We start from the raw sequence: 23,093 nt of genomic DNA, 5'->3' as shown, positions 1-23,093 counted from the left end.
CAGGTGAAAGAGAGAGCAGAGAATGATGTGAGTGGGGGAGAGATAAAAAGAGAGAGAGAGACAGAGAGAGAGAGAGAGAGAGAGAGAGAGAGAGAGAGAGAGTGAGTGAAAGGAAGAAAAAGTGCAGAGGCGTCTGCAGGGCCAGGCCTTGTCACATCTGCAGATGTCTGACACTCTAAGGACGAGGCCTGTCTGTTGCCATGGTGAAGCAGCGATGAGGCCCTTCTGGTCGCAGGTGAGAGAAAAGGTGCATCTTGGCTATCATAGATAGGTTAATTAGATAGACGCATGACAGCAGGGCAGGCAGGAACCAGCCACAACCCCCTGCACCTGCACAAGGTTAACTGATTTATCATCACAGGTAAGCGCGGGGTTAAATGGACCTGGGCAACACCTCTCACCCACGTCACACCTCTCCTCTCCATCACGCCATGACTCCTACTCTTCCCTCCACTAAACAGCAAGAAAATAACACTCGAGAACAGAAAGAAACGTATTGGACAAAAACCTGCCACACATAATAATGACCTTGCCCAGCCTTGAGAGTTTGTCAATCAATATGCAATTCAGACACCTGAAAGGAGCCCTGGGTGCCAAGGCTGGCTCCTGGCTGTTCTGATAAGCAGAAGCGTGTTAGCATGCTGGAATATTGTTATTGATAACTGGCAATCTGTCAGTCTGCTGTTGGAGGGGAGAGAGGCAGGAAAGTGTGTTTAGTGGGGCGATGTGTGTGTGTGTGTGTGTGTGTGTGTGTGTGTGTGTGGAGGGGAGTGTGTAAATGACGCTGAGTGTAAATTGACAGTGTGTGTGTGTATGTTTGGAATCCTGGGGTGAACTAACAATTGCCATCACACTTGACCTTTCCTTATCTCTCACCTTCTCTCTCTCTCTCTCTCTCTCTCTCCCTCTCTCTCTCATTCTTTCTTTCTTTCCTTCTCTTTTGCACTAACTGCTGAATAGGTGTTACAAGTTAATTACCCCTACCACACACAAAACACACACACACACACACACACACACCTCACTCTGCACCTTTCTCTTTCTCACTCTCCGTTTGGCTCTTCCTCCTCTCCCTTCCTCCCTGGCCCTCTCCTCTCTGGCTCCAGTGTTAATTAGCCTGGGTGATGCATTCGGCTGTCCTCTCTTAATTAAGGCATGGATCTCCAGCGGAGAGCTCTGAGAGAGTTACTGTGGTGCCGGGGCCACGCACACAGTGGGGCTGCCCAGGCCTGACAGCTCCTTGGTGGGAGAGGAGAGGTCAGTGTGGGGGCCTACCGTAGGTGTCTGGATGGATACTGTATGCCAAATGAAGACTGTGTTGCGGGTGGGTGAAAATAGAAAAGAATTGGCTGCAATAGCCAGGGTGGTAGGAGTAGTTTGTCTCACACAGTGTGCATATGCCTCAGATGGCATCCAACAAGGCATCTCAGTGTCAATGAGTCTCTTTATTTCTGTCTCTCTTTCTCTTTCTCTCTATCTCTCTCTCTCTCACACACACACACACACACACAAACACACTCTCTCTATCTTTCTATCACATGCGCGCAAAGAGACACACACACACACACACACACACACACACACACACACACACACACACACACACACACACACACACACACACACACACAATCATTTACTCCAGTACTCCTCAGGCATACAATAACCTTTCAAGTTAGCATTGACTTGGGCCCAATAAAGGCTAACAAATGTTTTAGAGTGTTATCTTTGATGCAATTTATCTCTATAATAGTCTTAGGCAAGGAATGGTATGGGGGGGGAAAGATATCAAATGAATTACCCTCAGGATAAGCCATGGTTTAAAAATAAATAAACAAATAAAACCAACCAACAAATAAACACACAGGCACACATAAATAGCACTGCTGTCACTCTGAATGAATTAGCATTGACATGTACGGACAGGCAGTGTCAGATGCTGGACCGACTAATGACCTATTTGCATGTGCTTGATTTGTGGGCTCCTCTCCATGCATTTGTATAGGTGTCCTGGGAATGACCCCCCCCCCCTGTCTCTGGGGGCTTGTTCTGTGGCTCCTGTCTCACTCTTTTGATATCCTGAGGGGCCAAACTCAGACGCAGGTGAACCCCCACTCCCCTCCACCCCCACCAGTCCCCAATGCCGCCCCCACCCCCCCCCAGCTGGGTCTGTCCATCTCTGGGCTGTCATCGCTGGGCTAATTAACTGGCCACTGGCCCCTGCAGGTTCAGACGGATTCTGTCAGAACGCATCTGTGCCGCCAGTGTCGCTGTCACTCTGTACGGTGTGACAGCCGGAGCGTGTATACTTTAGATCAACTCAGCTTATTACGGACGGGCCTCATCCAAAGGCAAACAGCAGCAAACACACACATACACACACACACACACACACACACACACACAAACTTATAAAAACATACACATCAAGTTACATAGACATACAAAGACATTCACACATGCTCACACACCGAGATACATACCCACATGTTTATACATGTTTATACACACAAACAAAATGCATATACTGTACAGGAAATATTAAGTCAATCTCAAATTCAGTTAGACACACACACACACACACACAGACACATACACACACAGATACATGTACATACACCCTGCAGGCGCCCCAAGGGGGAGGTGAATGTTTAGTTTGGGCTTTACTGATCTTTCCAAGGTTTTTCTGCTTTGCCAGGGCTCATTGATTCCCCCACCCAGCGCATGGCATATGTACACAGTTCTGCCGAGGTGAGGTCCTAGACACTCCATCTTCACTCTGCTCTCGCTTCTGTCCATTTCATAATAGCCTTCCAGGACCTTTTACACCCAAGGGTCATGCTTACTAAGCTTTCATGAACCAACCAAACAGAAACCAGTGCAGTCCAGGCCCCCACCTCCCTCAACTCTGCAGCACGTCAAAGTGCCCTGATCCATGCGATAAAGAGAAAACAAGAAATAATTCCTAGAAAAATCTGGAAGGTGCCAGCCAGGTCGATATTTAGTGGTGTAAAAGGAACATGTGGTTCCTCCATCTCTGCCTTTCTCTCCCTTTCACTCTCTCTCCCTTTCTCTCTCTCTGTCTCTCTTCCTTTCTCTCTCTCTCTCTCTCTCTCTCTCTCTCTCTCTCTCTGTTACAAGCTTCCGCCCTTCTTCTTTGCTCCAGCATGAGATTCCCATCCGTCTTGATGGAGGCACTTCACAGGGGCCGCCGTGTCTGCTGAATCACCCGGAACTGATAGAGTGTGACCATGTGGATCGCTGGAGCAGGGGGAACAGGACTGGACATCTGAGGGATGAGGTGGTGGTGGAGGTGGAGATCAGGGCCACTGCTGGTGTGGAATGGATCTGACGGTGGAAACGTGCTGAGACAAGGGGGGGGAGGGGTGTGGGCAGGCTGGTGTTGAGATCAGCTAGGGGTGGAGGGTGATGGTGATGGTGGTGTAGGGTGGATGTGGTGAGAGTCCAGGCGGTAGAGGCCTGAAGGTGAAACAATCAATTATTCTGAGGCGTCAATAATTCATGTTGAGGGGAGGTGGGTTGGAGGCCTGGTGGGGCTGCTGGTGGTGGTGGAGGAGGAAGAGGGTGGAGATAGGGTGTAAGGTGCAGGGGTGATTGGCCAAGGCTTTGCAGAGACTGCTGCAGCCCAGACCAGAACAGTGAAGAACAGAGCAGAACAGGGAAAAGCATGCAGGCTGGACTCGGTGATCTTGATGGAAGACGACTGGTCAGTGAGGATCCTGGCCTTCAAAGGGCGTCTTGAATTATTCCTTTGGCAACATGTCAGAGAATGCACTGCATTTGCTCTTTACCTTCCTCTCTTTCTCTCTCTCTTGTACACACAAACAGACACACACACACACACACACACACACATACAGTACACACACATACACACACACACACACACACACACACACACACACACATACACACACTGTATCGTATCACCTGAAAAGTACACACTCCTCTTTCTCTTTTTATTTGTCAACTAAAATAGTGCTCTCTCTCTCTCTCTCGTTCTCTCTCCTCAGTCTTTGGTAAAATGCTGTTTGGTCTAGGATTTTGAAGTGAAAGGCTTGATTATCCCGACCTCAAACAATCTTTTGCTATTACACAGTATGTTCAGCAGCACAAATTGGGTATCTGGAATTGAATTGAGCTAAATTCTATATTAATTAAAAACAAAATCGATAGGCCTGGTTCATTTAGAATGCTTTGACACAGCATCTGCACAACATACATTCATTTCTGCTTGGCTAATGGTTCCATTTTCCCTCTAAAATTGCAATGTGAAAAATCATGCTGCTGAGTGTGACCATGTTGTTTGAATTGGAGAATTCATCTTGTTAGGTTTTCATTTTAGGATGCCTCTAAAAAAAACATGAGCCTAAGTTGCACAGAAAATAGTCAATTTAGACTAAACATTCAATGGAAATTTCTCTTCCAGTGGGGTTTGTAGTAGGACAAACTAGAGCAGAATTAAAACTAATAGCAAAGAAACATGCAGTCCATTTGAGAAACAGGAGCTCACTAAGGTATTGAACAGAGAAAAGTATACGAAGCTCAGGGGTTTGGGATCACAAAAGCTTCCCCCTGCAGAGACAAATCTATATTTACCCAGGCCAGTGAAGAAAGATTCTAATTATTTCTCTAGCTGCCATTTTGATTGGTGCATAGCTTTTGTGTTGAATGCTGATCTAACTTATCAGTTCAAACCGTAGACTGGAATAAATAGCCAAACCATTGCATTTGTTTTAAAACATAGGCATTGCACTGTACATAGGCATTGTACATTACATTCGCCATTATATTATTATTCATTGTATTATAATATAGTGCATTGTTGTATAGCAATAGTGGTAGAAATGCCTATTTGAATATAATGGCATAAAGCAAAATATTATTTACAATCTCATTTGTATTCATACTTGGTTAGATCTTTGTAGACTGCAGTAGACATAATTCACATAATTCTGTGTTGTGCTGTAACACAGGTGACGTCTATGAGAGAAGTAAAGTGTGAATGTGTGAAGACAAACACATTAGCATTGTGCCACCCAGTCCTTTAAGTAATTTATGCCTCCTTCTATGGCCTCCTTTCAGTGCAGTTCCAGAACCTGATGGGATTATTTGTGTGTGTCCACAGTGGATTAGTGTTGGCAGACTGCGGAGATGACACTCGACTGAGACAGTAGGCCACCTGGACTCCTGAAGTCCTCAAGGAGACCCACTCTTGTCTGTTTCTATGGATACACTAATAATCCTGTTTATGATGCACCTACACCCACCCATGACAATCACAGCAATGTAGCCAAGACTTCCTCAGTGTGTCAATGAGAAGGGAGTAAGAAAGAGGCAGGTCCACAAGCCCCATTTATTACAATGTAATAACATGCTTGTTAATGAATAAATAATGGAAAAGGCTGTCATATTGATCATTGAATTGTAAAAGAAGAAAGTAAATAATATTGTATGCTTATCATCACCATATGGTCTATATTGTCTGTATATTGCTATAGTGCAATCTTCACAAGCCTTAGTACCCTAGAGAGTCAATCACACAGATTTTCTCTTGATGTCCAATGGCTCTCCCACCCATCAATACATACTCTCTCTGTCACACTCACACACACACATGCAAACACAAACACACACACATACACATACACACACACACACACACACACACATAATATACCATCTGTGTTTGATTTTTATGCAGTGAGGCAGAGTTGAGACCTCACACCATGTGGCTCAATTCTCGTCAATGTGTGTCAGCAATTAATCCCGGCCTTGACTCCTCATGCCATTTAAAGCACCGCAAACATGTGGCAGTGGACCTACACAGACACACACACACACACACACACTCACACGCACATACATACGCATACACACACAGGGATGGATTTATGGGTGGGGAAACGCACCATCTGAATGCGACACGAGGTTTATTTTTCCTCTCTCTATCCGTCCATGCAATTTGCATTCCGTTTCAACCAGCTGGAAATACGGGATCCATTCAAACTGCACGAACGGACCTGAATGGAGTGACACAGGGACAGACAGGTCATGAACCCATCCTCTGCTAATATTATTTCATGATCCACAATGGTCCTCCACATCAAAGAGCATTCCGTCAACAGTTCGAGGCCACCGAGTGAATGGAGGCTAAACTCTTGGCTTGGGTTAGATAAAAAAAGAACTTTCGCAGCACAGATCGCAGGGGCCGACCATGTAAGGGGGGGGGGGGGGGGGGCGTCCGTGCGGTTCCGTTCTCTCAGGTGTCAGCTCCTGTTAGTGCACATGGCTCTGGACTGTTCCGGTTCCCCCCACCCAGGGTCGGAGCAGTCCACAGAGCGGGTGGACGAGAGATGGGCACGGTTCCCCAGCCACCGACCCAGACGTCTCTTTGGGCACTCGTGTCTCTGCAGTAGACCTGAACACGAGTTGACAGACAAGGAGAAACACGATGGGGATGAGAGGGGAAACGGGGGAGAGCGAGAGAGAGAGAGAGAGAGAGAGAGAGAAAAAGGGAGGGAGAGATAGAGAGTCAGGGCCACATCTGCCGTTCGCCTGGGATAGAGGACACAAATAGGATCAGCGTTGCTAGACGTGCCCAGAGACGGACAGATGCCTATCTTGAGGAGGTCTTATATAAACCTCCTGTTTGGCATCTGCTCTGATCTCTCTCAAACTTTGCTGCATCAACCCTGAACTTGGATCAGAGAGGTATGGGAGCCGCAGAAGGATATGGGCAAATGTATTATTTAAATGTGAATTTGACTGAATTAAAATGCATTCATCATGCATGCAGTACTCATCAAATTAGCAAACCACTATTGAGACTCACACTAAAAAAGTGCCACTTTGATACTGGTAATTCCATACTGTGCAAAAGCCAACCCTAATGAGGACTTTTCTCAGTGAAGACTTTTCTGCAGTGTTTTCTCTGAAATCAGCCAGCGTCCAGAATGAAAGTCTTTCTCATTCGCAGCCATTCAGGTGCTCTCCGAACCAATTGGTGTTAAGAGGGGGTACAGGACATGGATAATGGCAACGGGAGGCCTGCCTGTCCCCCTTTCTCATCTCCACCTGCTGAGGAGGACCCCCTCCCCCCAGCTCTCACCTGACACGTCCTGGCCTTTGGCCTCCCCTGACCGTCTCCGCGCAGTGGGGGAGTCCAACATCAAGCTTGCAGGGGCCGGAGGACGCTCGGCCCGGGGGCCTCTGCAGCGGCGGCGAAAGAGCAGCCATTTGTTTGCTGTCACTGAACATCAAAGCCTCCACTGACTCCTATTCACAATATCAATTTTCCACTCCCAGGAGACTCTGTACCGGCAGAGGCGAAGCAGCGAGGTTGAAAGAAGAGCGACGGGATGATCGGAGGGCAGAAAAGCACTATGGGGATCCAGGGCTGGAAGGCAATGGTTATACTCCGAGGGGTTATTGGTTGACGTCCCAGATGAGGCATCCGGCCGTTATTTCAAGAAAGTGATGGCACTTAACCTCTTTACTGCACCAACAGAACAAGTGGTTCATATGCAAAGACTTCCAGGCCAGTGCCTTTGAGTATTTGAGTGCTTAAATGGTCAGTAAATGGTAAGATGTGGTCCTTCATTGGGTCTATGCCATGATGGAACAGCAGAACACTTATAGCAAAAACACTGTATGAAACAGTGACCCATTTACTCATAAACATAAAATGCATTCTCTGTTTCTGTGTGAAAATGTGGACAAGCTAGGATGAACACTGAAAAGTTCAGTGGCAGTTCACTTCAAAGAGGCTAGACATAATGTGGCTTCTCTAAAATACATCGGAATAGAATCTATTAAGAGTCCCCGGAGGGGGGGGCATATTGACACTCTACTTCTCAAACGTGAACTGTACTGGATTTACACACTGGATACAATGGCACCTAAAGGTTTAAATGAAGACTTCAGTATTAGGCCTTTTCTGTAACTGATTTTGTGATATGTCTCGACTCGACGGTGTGAAGTGCTCTTTGGATATGATTATATATTATAGTTTCTAAATGTGAAGGTAGTCTCCTTTATAGAAATGTATGATTAGTAACCTGTAGACTGAATAGACGCCAATATCATGTTTACTTATTATGACGGCCTAATGCGGCCTGATACACAGCCAAGTACTCTGATAGGGTGGAAGCTTGTACTTTTTTATATAAATAAATTGTTTTTACAAAGTATAGTATATAAATGTTTTTCTATAAGTGCATGTTTTGTAGATATTATGACGTTGTGGATATATGTATATATAAGTGTTTTGTAAATCTATCTAAATATATCACTCTGATGGGTCATGTGACCTTTTGTACTTGTTTAAATATGGCGACTGTCTGTCTGATATTCAAGTCTGATGAAGAGCGTTTAGCTCGAAACGTTACACACGGGTGAAACTCAATAAAAATTCCTGATGGGAGCAAGTGTGCGGACAATCCACTCTTTGATAGCCTAGCACTTTTTGTCCAGCACCTGCCTTGGATGTGCGCACCAACATACTACTTTTCATTTGACAAGCTAGGATGAGGCATAAAGAATATTTTATTTCTTCTCCATGGATGTAACATTCCAAAAATAAATCTAAGGCATACCACTGTTATATCAATAGTCACTGTTTTGTGTGATTGCTGGCCCATGATTGTGATAAGAGATTTGCTCTTGCAAGCCATGATTGATCTCCAGTCCTGTAATGTAGTCATCCAGACATTATTAATGGACAATGAAGATGTTATGTACAAAACTCAAAATTGATTAGGAACAATTTCTCCCCCTCCACGACCACAGAGGCAGTGAATGACTCAGGCTCTGGCTCTCCAGTAAATTGTATATATATATGTATATGTATATATCCTAATTTTACTGCATTCCCACCACCCAAAAAAATTTCAACTTGTCCTTGAGGCGCCGTGATCCAGACACAAAAGGCACCCCGGCACTTCAAACGAGCCTCTCCTCAGGTGCAGGACCCTGTGATCTGGAGCCATGTCTGACGGCCCTCAAGTGATTAAAGACGCGTTTGTCTGGAGCTGACGCAAATTAGGGCTCTGGCTCACCCCCCGTCTCCTTTCTCTTTACTCTCTCTCTCTCTCACAAACACACACACACACAAACACACACACAAACACACACACACACACACACACACACACGCTTTTGCCATGTCTCCCTCCTTCCTTTGACTTTCCTTATCCACCCTCTCTTCCACACTCCATTACTGTGTACCACTCAAAACAAGAAGCTTGGTCGTGCTCTCTGTCCTTCCCCCTCTCTCTTTATCTCTCCCTCCCTCCCTCTCTCTCCTTCCCCACAGCCTGCGGGATGGGGGGGGGGGGGGGGGGGTGTCGAGCATGTGAGGGGGTATGGCTTTCATTAGCGCACTGGTGTGCTAAACAGAGGCGCGTTAACACACCTGTCACGGGGAGCCTGGGTGCTGTCTGTTGCCCCTCTCAGGCAGATGTTCAGACGACTCTCGCTGCAACATGAGAGAGAGAGAGGAGGTGTGTGTGTGGGTGTGTGTGTGTGTGTGTGTGTGTGGAGGGGGTGGGGTGGGAGAGGGGGGAAGGCAGAGAGGAGATGGAACAGGAGGACTTTTCCCTTTTCTTCTTTTTTTAAAAAGGGGGATGCAGAGATGCCACAGACGGAGAGCTACAATCAAAAAGGCTGTGCCAAGATGCTGGCTGACAACCAATCAACTGCAGTGCTATCCCTTCAAAATTCAGTCTGTTTTTTTTTCATTTTCTTTCTTTCTTTTCAGTGACACCATTGTCAGAAAGGGTCTCTTGATGTACCCCTGGGTGAACTGATCCTTAAACCCAATTTAAATATGGTTACACTTTAAAAAACAGTTGCCACATGTTTTATTAATGCCATGTATTGCTATTATTCGTAATTTATACACATTGAAGAGAAAAGAGTGGGGGAGTCTGTGAAGCACTTGGCAGCACTTCTGAAAACTTTAGGCATCGTGACTATAGGTGGGGTTTGGGTGGGTGGCTTTGTTTTTTGGGCGGAGGGGTTGGCTGTTTTGTCCTTTGAACTGGATGAAAGCATGATGGCTTTGGAGTTTAGAGAGGGAAGGGTGAAGAGGGTGGGGTTTTTATGTTGGAGGACTTAGGGAATGGCGCGGCAGGGGTGCAGCCTACTCCTGCAAAGGCACCAGTGGAGGGAGGCCTTGTGAGTTTGAATTCAGAAGGAGAGGAGAGAAGTGAGTTGTGAGTCTTGGCTCGGCTAAAAGGTTGTACCCCCTCCACAGGGGGGGTCCTGTGTCCTGTCGGACCTTGAGGAAGAGTGGACATGGCCTGTGTTCTTATTAAGAGTGTCGCCTGTCGGCCACTGCCGGCAGGTCACACACTCAAACTCCCAGTATAAATGGCAGAGGCTCCAGACTGAAATGACTTGTGGGGCTTTTTGCAGATCCCAGCAGTGAGAAGAAAGACGAAAGAGAAAGAGAGAGAGATAGAATAAAAGATAGAAAGAAAAGAAGAATCAGAGAAAAGAGTCGGGTGTCTGAGAGCTATTTTATGTTATACAGGATGGATTTTTCCAACTCTTGTCTCTGGGGGGGGGGGCAAATCGATGGCGCGCTCCAATGGTGTCTCACCTGTTTGCTGGCCTCAGCCCGACTGTCTATCTATCTCTCTGTCTGTCTGACAGCCTGCCTGTCTGTCTGTCTGTCTGTCTGTCACAGGTGGACTGACGAAGCAGCAGCACCAATGCTGAGTAAGAAAGGAACAGATCTAACTCAATATCTGTGAGCTTTCATCATGCTTGTATAGGTGTAGCTTAGCATGAATTGAGTTATCTTTCATTTGAACATTTTCTCAAATGTTCCCTGTGGTAGTAAATGACTGACATGGACCACTGAGAGATCAAAACTTCCAGAGACTTCACAGTTTTGATAGAAGTGCCTTGAGGGCTCGATGGTAGAGTTCATGGCCTAACCTTTCTGGATCACCAGTTAAGTGAAATTGTTTTGTAGTCCTTTGTAGTATGCTACAGTAACATGCTCTTCATGCTGCTGTACCCCTGAATGCATGTCAATGAGGAGAAAAAAAAATCAAAAAGTAAATTAGCATTAAAAACACATTTGATAATGAGTCTCATCGATAATGAACATTTCATCTCATTATCATATTAAAAGCTAAGAGTATCCTCCAAATAACCTTGCTTCATTAAAACACCTGAGGGGAGAGACATGGAGCGCCTGGGAATGAAACAGCTAAATGGTGCACAAAAGGTCGCAAGCAGTGAAAGTATAAAAATGAACAGCATATTTTGACAGGAAAGCCATGAGTTGGGATTGAGTTCTGATGGAAATCAAACAAATAAAGTATCTCTGTCCAAAAACAATAGCATTACAAAGCTTGAGGAGTAGGTCTTTTGCCCTGTTCTGTACCTATAAGACCTTGATAATCACTAGCTTTTAACTTCAAGAGCTGCACAAGCATGAGCTACTCATTAATACTTGCAAGCGCTTTCTAACTTTGATGTTGAGGCGTGCCAAGGTGATCCTTAAAATGTACCTTTAGCAGGGTATTAACTATTAGCTGAATATGTAGACATGGTTTAAAACATGTTACAGTGTAGTTTAATAGTAAACGTGCAACAACCAGTGCCACAACAACTTACAATACAAAGTACAATAGATTAGCAATGTAGCAAGATTTCAGAGGACTGTGTGTACTACATTATGTAAAGTACCATTTTCAATGGTAAATGAATGTACGGAGCCCAGGAGGTGTTATAGCAAGATGTTGATTTTTTTGTATATCGAGAGAATGTGCGCTCATTTGACTAAATTGTGGTTTCATGTTACTAGATTGTGTGCACAATGTAGTATTATGTGCTCGTTTTACTACATAGTGCTCTCGTTACTAAATACTAAATTTTAATCTCATTTTATTACATTGTGTGCTCAATTCAGGAAAATCATGCACACATTTTATTATATTATACAAAAAATGCACAATTTATTAAAATCAGCACACTATTTAGTAAAGTGTGCGTACAATTTAGTCAATTGTGCTCACAATGTATTATAATATGCGCACAATTTAGTAAAATGAGTGCACTATTTAGTAAAATGTGTACACAATTTACATTACATTACATTACATTACATTACATTTGGCTGACGCATTTTTAGCCAAAGCGACTAACAACATGGTAAACAGTTTAAGTTTAGAGCAATTCTCAACAATATTAGGACAATTTAAAAAACATTAGAGTACAGTAAGAATAAGTGCATCAGTGAGTGCAGTTTTTAACAGTTACGTGTCAGTTTAAGACGGCTGGTGAGTGCTAGGATCAGCAAGACTTGTTGTAAGTGTTGCTATGAGAGGAGATGTTCTCTAAAGAGCTGGGTCTTCAGGAGTTTTTTGAAAATGGAGAGGGATGTCCCTGCCCTTGTAGGAACTGGCAGTGTGTTCCACCAGCGAGGAACAACAGATGAGAAAAGTTTGGATTAGCCTGAGCGTACCGGAGGTGGGGCTAGACGTTGTTCGTCTGAGGAGCGCAGCGGTCTGGAGGTAGCGTATGTCTGTATGAAGGCATTCAAGTAGGTGGGAGCAGAACCGGAGACTACTTTGTAGGCAAGCGTTAGAGCCTTGAATTTGATGCGGGCCGCCATAGGTAGCCAATGTAGCTGGATGAGTAGCGGGGTAACATGTGCCCTCTTGGGTTGGTTGTAGACCAGGCGCGCCGCCGCGTTCTGGATCATCTACTTGGATCATCTAATTTAGTAAAATGAGCACACAATTTAGTAAAATAAGCGCAAGTTTTCTGGATATATACCAAAAAATATCTTCCAATGACCCATCCAGGGTTCCGTATGAATAAACATAATTGGACATACATATTTTAGCCATGCCAAAATATCTCTGCAGTCTATCTCTTTCAGAAAGAAGTAGGGTTGTGTGAAGAGAGGAAGAAGGAAAGCAAAAGAAAGAAAGAAAGAAAGAAAGAAAGACAAGGAGAGACAGTGTAACCCACAGGGAAAATAAATGCTTTGTATAATAAATGAATAAATAGATGAATAAACAAATGAATACATAAATAATACTTTATATGGATTTGCTCTTTAAATGTGTATGCATGCATTAATTAGTTTTCTAGAGAACCCCAGAGCTCAATATGTAGCCCTTTAACACTATGAATGATTTATAGCTAATCACAGTTGACAACTCTCCCAGGACTTTTGGGCAGAGGTGCACAAGAGAGAGAATTATAGTTAAAGAGACACATGAGAGTGTAGTCTGACTGAGGGTGAACGGGTACAGATGTGTTGACTTCTCCAGAACTGTGTATGTTTATTTTGTAATACTGTACAGCCTGAAGTTGGGATAGTAGTACATAACCTATTGCATCGCTAACAAGCTAACTAAGCTAGCAATCTCCATTACAGTCTTGTTCATCTTAGGATGTTGAAGGAGAACCAAATAGTGGTTTAGGTGGTCTACCTATTACCACCTCTAGTACCGCTGGACATCTCTCTCACTCTCTCCCTCTGGCTCACTCCACTGTCACTCAACCACTGGGCTGTCACTTGCCACTGGCTAATGTGATCCCCGTCTAAGGGGACTCCTTCGTACCATTCCGTTTGTGCATTGTCTTTGTTTTATGTTTTATTAAGAATGTCAATTTCATACTATATTGAAATAGCCGTGATTGACACTATAGTGCGCGCGCTGCAGAAGAAAGAAGGAAAAGCACAGCAGATGAGACAAGATGAGAGGAGAGACACAGAGAGCGTTAAAGGGTACAGCCATGAGAGGCGGGACAGATGGAACACCAAACAAACAGCTCTCAGGGACTGAGACGAACACCTGTCTCTTTCACGGCACACCTTCAATGGCTCCAGACGGGATGGCAGGCTCGCCTTTTTATAATTCTGCCCCCCCATCAGTAGGGCCTTGAGACCTATTCCTGTGCAGTGCAGGGGGAGGGGGGGGGGGCTGAAGGGAAAGAGCTAAGAGCTAATGGTTCGGTTCTGGGCACAGAAGATTGCATCAGCTCACTTCAATGCATCTGGAAATAAAGCTCATTGATTTTTCTTTTCTTTTTTTCTGTTCTTCTTCTTCTTCTCCTTCTTCTTCTTTTTTTTGGACCTCTTATTCCAATAAGGAAAGTTCTGTGAGTACAACTCCCTGCCAGGTCTGGGTTGCCAAGGCCACACTGTAAGGGGTATGCAGGAGAGACAGGTGTGTCGGTGTATCTCTCTCTCTCTCTCTCACTCTCTCTGTGTGTGTGTGTGTGTGTGAAGAGAGAGTGAAAGAGAGAGACAGAGAGAACGTTGGGTGTGGCTGAAGAGGGGATGAAGGATGATCTTTCTCTCTATCACACACACACACACACACACACACACACACACACACAGAGAGAGAGAGAGAGAGAGACAGAGACACACACACTTCCTTCAGAAACCTGGCAGGAAGGTGGGCAGTTTTGGAGGACAGCCAATGAGGGAGGCAAAGTGAGCGATGGACAGAAGCTATTAGTTTGGTAGAAGGAGAAGAAGAGCAGAATGAGAAAGAAGGAGAGGAGGGGTGACTAGAGAGAGAGAGATGAGCAAGGACGAGAGAAAAAAAAAAAAAAAACGCCTCCAATGAAAAATGAAGAGAATGTAAGAAAGAAAGGTGAAAAAAGAAAGTAAAAGACAAAAGGAGAAGAAGACTGATTAAACCCAGAGAGACAAGTTGGAGATAAGAACACAGCCAAGACAAGGGACATAGCGAGAGAGAATGAGAGAGAAAGATGTCTACACATATATGTGAGTAAGTGAGAGAAGGATGAGAAAGATGAATTGGCACAGAGGAAAAAGAGAGAGTTCAACATATCCGAGAAGGAGACGGGAATGTGTGTGAAAGACGATACTGACAGAACGGGAGGCACAGGTCCAGGTCCAGTGTAGGAGCTTCGAGAGGCCGAGAGCGGTGATGTGCTGTCGCCGGCGTAATGATGGAGCTGGACGAGTGAGAGCGGTCTGCTGGGCTGTGGTGGCGTTGCGCTGCAGGCGCGTGACCTACAAGGTGATGGATTCAGCCACTCACTCCGTCGCCCCGTCTCCCCGCCGCGCGTCGCCACCAGGACCCGCTCATTAATAACCTGCAGCCCAGCCATCCGCCATATGTCCTCCCTCACCACACCGCACCGCACCGCTGCCCCCACCCGTCTCTCTTTCTCTCTCTCGCTCACTCACTCACACACACACACACACACACACACACACACACACACACACACACACACACACACACACACTCTCTCTCTCTCCCTGCAGCAATCACCCCCACAGGCTTCATCAATTAAAGAGGAAATGCATTAGCTAAAAGTAGTTACGCACGCACATGGACACACACACACACACACACACACACACACACACACACACACACAGCGTGCATGCACAGAGAGTTTGATCGAAGCTACTGTTTTCCCTAGCATTTCTCCCTCCTACCATTCTTTGAGCAGTGCTGAAAATCACTCATTCAAAAGCAGCTATGATGTCCCCCTAGCAATCTAGCCCCTAGATGGGGTGGTTTGTAATGTGTCATCAGTAAAAACAGGAAGAGAGAGAGAGTGGCTTGGAGGAAGTGTGTGTGTGCGTGTGCGTGCGTGTGCATGTGTATGTGTGTGTGTGTGTGTGTGTGTGTGTGTGTGTGTGTGTGTGTGTGTGCATGAGCAAGAGAAGAGGGGGATACTTCTCCCACACGTGTTTGTAGTAAGGCTGGCATGGCATGGTTCTCCTCCAGTGCCTCTGCGTGGGGTCTAATGACACACTCAGCGGCCTCATTATGTGATTGTGGGGGGACATGATGGCGTAATTGCTATCAGGCTCAGATATCGGGGCCAGATAGTGGCCACTAGAGCTACGGACACTGCCTTAGAGCCGAGGCCTTCGCTACCACACAAGGTCACCTGTTAGTGGGGACAATGCAGCGGGGGATTGGTGACACACAGAACACGCATTTGCACACACATACACATGTATACATACATATATACACACAAACTCTCTCTCTCTCTCTCTCTCTCACACACACACGCACGCATACACACACACAAACACACACACACACACTTCAATCCCCAAATGTTCTCATGTAGCATATTCTTCTCATTCTCACAGTCTCAGCAGAGAGAAGAGCAGCCTGTTGAGCACAGAAAGGGCCTTGCGGCCTCTGCTGAACAGTACCTGCCGTCCTTAATGAGGATTTATGCACACCTACGCCGCCCAGCCATGTGTAACTGCATCATTTGCAGAAACAAACATGAAAAACGTTCCCTCTCTCTCTCTCTCTTTCCCCCTTCTCCCCTACTCTATCTCTCTTCACTCCTCCCTCTCTGCGCTCTGCCTCCCTCTTTTCCCTCTCTCTGCTCTATCTTTTTCTCCTGCTTTCACCTTTCTCCCCTCCCTCTCTCTTTCTCATATGTGACACAGCAGCCTCATCTTTCTTATAGAAAACCTTTTTTTCTTTCACTTATGTTTTCCTCTCTTTTTCTCTTCACATAATCTGCCATATGTGTCTTGTGAGGATATGAATATATGAGTGTGTGTGTGTGTGTGTGTGTGTAGGTATGTGTCATGCACATGTGTATGTGTGTGAGTGTGTGTGTGTCAGAGAGAGAGAGGGAGAGGGAGAATGAGTAAAGGAGAAGAAAAGCGAGAGTGAGTGAGAGTTTCATTTTAAATAACCTCCGTTTTGACTGGTATGATAAATAACTGCACACACCCTGGAGACAGGACACTGTGTTATAAACGCTTAATAATTCAGAGGGTGAGAACAGATGGTCTGGATTCTAAATAACAACCTGGAAATTCACTGGCTAGAAAAATAACTATTATTGTGGAGATGGAAGACTGGACATTTCATATCCCTCACCATCCTCTCTGGGGCTACAAAACACAAACGTCAGAACACAGCTGCTTTTTATCCATTACTCCTTTAGGATTTCAGAAAAAAAGGAGTGTGTGAGGATGGATAAATAAATCTGAGGGTCTGAGATGGATGAAGATGGATGGCAGAGAGAGAGAGAGAGAGAGAGAGAGAGAGAGAGAGAGAGAGAGAGAGAATAGTGAGAGGCTTTCTGATTGAATTTAATCTTTCTGATGGTGATCTCTGGTCCCATAATGGTGCCTTTTGCCATATTGCATTTGTGTGAGGGTTAGCCTGCACTTTTGTGCTCCTTCCCCCTTTACTAGCATCCCTCTCAAAACCCCACCAGGGAACAATGGGCCCATTTTCTGTCATTAGCACAGAGAATCCTGAAAGCTACTCCACAAGGATGAGGACCTTCTGTCTCTCTCTCTCGCTGTCTTTGTGTGTGTGTGTGTTTGTGTGTGTGTGTGTGTGTGTATTTGTGTGTGCGTGTCTGTTTGTGTGTGTGTGTGTGTTTGTGTGTGTGACTCTGTGTGTGTGTCAGTGTGTCTTTTTGAGAGGTAATGATTACATGATAGAATAACACTATACAAGTGGAGTGGGGTCATTAAATGCAATGGAGAGCCTCCAGAGTAAAAGTTAAGATCTATGCTTGCAATAAGAACCACAAGGGAGAGATGGGACTTGGCATCTCCCGAATGTTTGCAAATCAGCGATGAGATCTGCTGTACTGGACTGTGTATTCGCAGCAATCCAGTGTATATCTGGTGTTGTATTTCTAGGCTCAGACATCCTCCACATCGACCAGAGACCTCACCTTACCCACAACACCATCCTCATTGTTCCTCTGTGGCCCTCACCTTTAAACAAATAAACACACATACACACACACACACACACACACACACACACACACACACTGTACATATCCAAACTCTTGTTTATCAGCGCGGCCCTGTGCTGTGTTGTGCGGTGTGCTGCTGTGTTGTTAGCTGAGGGAGTGTAATAGTTTAAGCAGAGGGGGCCAGAGGGAGCAGTAGATTACAGGCCATCTCTTGGGTCAGCTGATAACGGCCAAGCCACGGATTAAAAAAAAAAAAAAAGTCAGACCCATTAATCCGCCTCCCACCCCCTCTCCGTACACCAAAATGAACCCCCCACAATGCACACAACAATGTGTACGTGCACACACACACACACACACACACACACACACACACACACACACACACACACACACACACACACCCACACCATGTGGCACAGATCTGATAAATCAAGACTAGAGTACACAGGGAGCTATTGTGTCCCACATACAACCCAGCAGTTCTGAACTTTAGCCCAACCTCCCTCTCTCTCCTCTCCCTGCTACACACATAAACACACACACACACACCCACTTCCTCCAAGCCACTTTCTCTCTCTCTCTTTCAACAAGCACATCTCTCTCTACCCTCCAACACCCCCCCCCCCCTTCAGGATCTCATGCTCAGCTCACAGGAGAGGTGGCACACTTTGTGGATAATTTTAGAAAAGAGGTGCAATCCCAGGGCCAACTATTAGAGCGCGCACACACACACACACACACACACACACACACACACACACACACACACACACACACACACACACACACACACACACACACACACACACACACACACACACACACACACACACACACACACACACACACACACACACACACACACACACACACACACACACACACACACACACACACACACACACACACACACACGCAAAGGCATGCCCACAAATATGCACGCCCTGACAAAAGGGTTACTAACTTCCAGCATCCGTTGTAAAAGCTTGAATCTGGGACATAATTGTATAGCTTGTAACAGAGGTATGACAAGATTACTACTACCATCAACAATACGGCAATAACAAGTCAGCTTGAGGCAAGACAGAATTGATACAATGCATACTGACAACTTGCCACAGTACAGACACAGAAAGCAGCACTTATTACTGTAAAAAAAAGACTCCTTGTCTGGGTTGCTATTGGACGTGGTTATTTTGCAGTGCGGTAGAAAAGGGACATCAGTTCTCATAACGTTGAATTTCATAAAGTGAGCCACTATGGACAGTGAAGAGGGCAGACGGACATTCTTATTGCCATCCTTCCATTAGTTCACATGAGAGAGTGAGATGAAGAGAGAAAGAGAGAGGGAGAACGAGAGAGAGAGAGAGAGACTCTCTCCTAACATCCCACCTGGCCTATCTCTATTAAATGAAAACATCCAGTTGCCCTTGGTTACCGGAGACCCATGTCAAGGCCAGTTTTATTTAATGTGGTATTAAAAAGTCCCGTGTGCCAAGATTTATGGCCTCTGTCCATGGACTCGATATTCCTCTAGATTAGGTGGATTTCATAATCTTGATATGTATGGGCTATAGGATCTAGTGTAGTACTGCATGTATCTCTAGTGTGTCCACACACATAAGAAAAAGCACAGACACTGAGTCGGATGAGCTGAAAAGGTCAGAGACGTATGCACACACTGTAGATCTTGTACATACATTTAGAACATTTCCAATAACACATGCAGTCAACCTGAAAGGATTTTTTTTTTTTTTTACAAAACTGTGCGGTAGATAATGTCATAGTCTAGACTGAGCTTTGTTATAAATATAAACTCGTCCTGAACCCTGCTTTGAAGTTATCTAAGTGATCTTTGTCTGACAGTCAAAGGGATTCTATAAAGACATCATTATCAGACTGCTGAACTGAATTTATGTAGAAGATAATTAAATGTGCTGTTCATAACATATATTTAAAAATATAAATGTTTTTTTTATTATTATTATTGTTTACTCCTCGACCAGACATGCGACAGCCTGTACTGAGTGAAAACCGAGGGTGGGGGAAACTCAAGCCTGGAGCAGGACAATGACACAGCGCCCTTGTCCCGGGCCGGCCGCCCTGTGTGTGTGTGTGTGTTTGTGTGTGCGTGTGTGATTGTGTGTGCGTGTGTGTCTGAGTGTGACACCCATCTCTGGGCAGGACTGACTGGAGCAGTGCTGCCAGCCTGCTGTTGTCTCTGGTGCAGCCAAACCCACACAGATGTCTGGTAGCTGTGCTGCAGGCCCTGGAGCCACTCCAAAGCCCCACAAGCTTAAAAAACACACAGAGAGTGTGTGTGTGTGTGTGAGAGAGAGATAGAGGAGAGAGAGACAGAGAGAGAGAGAGAGAGAGAGAGAGAGAGAGACTGAGCTGTTCATCTTTGTCCTTTTGTGCTGTTCTTCGGCTGCCATGTTTTGTTTTCCAGAGAGGGCAGGGGATGTGTCTGTCTTGTCTTGGGTTGTAAAGGTGGGCTTCTTTGTATCATTCTCTCACGTCAGTCAGGATTAGAATTGTAATAGAGCACTCACAGTGGATGACCCTCAAACACACACACACACACACACACATGCACACACATACATACATGTGCATGTGCATGTGCACACACACACACACACACACACACACACACACACACACAGGCGCACACACACACACACACACACACACACACACACACACACACACACACACAGACAGAGAGAGAGAGAGCACATATACACACGGACACGTATACACGTTCATGCAGTGTATCATTCACTGGTTCAGGGCATCTCATCTCTCCCTGCCTCAGTGCCACCAAAACTGATTTCATGTCAAACTCCATAGAGCACAATCACAGATGTGATCCTGTCTGGGTCTGAATCTGAGATGGGGTCAGTCACTGCATATTAGAGTTGGATGTCTCGAGACCGGTCTTGGTCTTGAGACCCGTCTCGAGACCACTTTTACGTGGTCTCGGTCTTGTCACAGTCTCGACCGTCTTTGGTCTTGGTCTTGCGGTCTCAGGTCAACATAGTGGTCGGGAGATTTGCAACATTGTTCTGTCTGTAGTTGAAATAATACCTTCTTAAATTGAATTTAAACTGGGACTGAACCTTTTACCCCAGTATGCTGCTCTTATTCAATTGATGCAAGTTATGGTGTAATAGCTCACTAGCTGTTTTTTTGTTTTTTTTTGTCTCAGTCTTGATCTCGTCTCGGTCTCGTCTCGACTTTGTCTTGGTCTTGACTCAGTCTGTCTTGGCCTTGATCTCGTCTTGGTCTCGGTCGAGGGAACGAAAATAAGCCTCCTTCATGTAAAATTCAGATAGTGTTCCAAACATGGCTTCTCTCATCACCGGCAGTGTTGTTAATCTGAACTGGTGGCTCCAAGCAGTGGCTTTGCCATGTAAAATTCAAAGATGTTTGTGGGAAAATGCAAAATTACATTATTTTGCCTGTGAGCCTGAAAACACACACACACACACACACACACACACACACACACACACACACACACACACACACACACACACACACACACACACACACACACACACACACACACACACACACACACACACACACACACCAACCTTGCAGAATCTGAAATGCCAGTGTTTAATTCAGTCTACTCCACATCCATATCAATGAAATTATTTTTATCTGTGAGCGGCTCATAACACTGCTCTCATGAGACATCTCTAAGTTAAGATCTGTTATTCTGCGCTCATAATTACACCACGCCTCATCTTATTGGCACACACTGATGCTGTTGCTGTTGTTGTTCAGATGATTTTTCCCCTTTATACATGACCATGAATCTATGTGGTGTGTCACAATGCATTCTTGGAGAAATGAACCTTTGAACCTGTGTGTTTTTTTTTTATTATCATGTAGCCTATTCTTCTGTAGTAATTTCTTTAAGACATCCCAGCCAGATAAACACAGCCTTAACAAACACATTTGGAAATGGCAACCTGGCAAAGCATGCATGGGCGTATACATTCGGCTGTCTCACATATACATGTTTACAGTCTTGCGTGTAGAAATAAACTCAAGGGCAATGTGAGGGTATAGAGGTCAGATGCGAGTATGTATCCAGTGGGTCTGACTTTCATTGTATGTTTTGTCTTCCGTCATGCTTGATACTGCCATTTGTGGCAATATGTTTCATGATTGTCTGTTGATACTGTCATTTGTGGCTATGTTTCATGTGTGTCTGTTGATATTGTCATTTGTGGCTATGTCTCATGTTTGTCTGTTGATACTGTCATTTGTGACTATGTTTCATGTTTGTCTGTTGATACTGTCATTTGTGGCTATGTTTCATGTTTGTCTGTTGATGCTTCATGTTCTACATGTATGTCTACATGACTGTCTATTGATGCTATACTGTATGTCTTACATGTACTATGTCCGCGTATCCTTAGATGAGCTGCCCAGGTATGCAAAAAGAATTTCAGCGCAAACTGACAAATAAAGTTGTATCGTGTCATACTATTTGTACCTCCTGTATACCTCCTGTTTAGTCATCCATACTATTCGTGTCTTCTGTATTAGTCATCCACACTATCTTGGCCTGCTGCTTTCCCTTAAATCCAATTCTACTTTCACCAATAGTTAAATTAATGTGGTTCAGTTTAAATAAACCCCTCTCTGTGTTTCCCTCTGTGCAGTTGAACAGTAGTGGGGCGGAGTACTGCAGTACATGAGTGGGCTGACAGGCGGTAGCGTCCTGCCCACCCTGTGCTGTCTAGCAAGGATGCAGTCGATAGCAGACTCCTTTTATACACACGAGTAATCAGACCTGACTCCTCTTTCTAATCATTGTACCATCAAAAGACCCCATGTTTGTTGTTAAAGTCCCTCCGCCCTGTCAGGGAATTAAGACATCAAAGAGCCATACCGTAATGTAGCGTTTTCACACAGACACTGTTGAGTTCCTCCAAATGACAAATGATTTGCTATCAACTTTTTCCGTGGCATAGTGAAGTGTGTGTGTGTTTGAATGTTGACATTAGTGGATAGGTTTACAACACACGTACACACACACACACACACACACACACACACACACACACACACACAGTCCTCTTGCATACTGGCCTTTCCAGCAAGAGAGAGAGAGAGATATTCTTTTCACAAGGCAGTGGTACCAACTGCATGTGAATTTCAATTTCAAAGGCAAACAGCACACACACACACACACACACACACACACACACACACACCTGCTTTTGTGTATGGGTAGAGCTCTCCAAAGGCCCACATGACGCTGCCTAAACAGCAGCACAGCAGGGTCGCGCAGTGGCCCTCACGGGGCCCGCAAACCA

Source organism: Alosa pseudoharengus, unplaced genomic scaffold, assembly GCF_046254945.1.
Source record: "Alosa pseudoharengus isolate Yale_2024_CS ecotype anadromous, Long Island Sound unplaced genomic scaffold, YU_APseudo_1.1 YU_APseudo_1.1_scf_11, whole genome shotgun sequence".
In the NCBI taxonomy this organism is placed as follows: Eukaryota; Metazoa; Chordata; class Actinopteri; order Clupeiformes; family Clupeidae; genus Alosa; species Alosa pseudoharengus.
The sequence above is the reverse complement of the archived record's forward strand: the minus strand, read 5'-3'. Positions refer to the sequence as shown.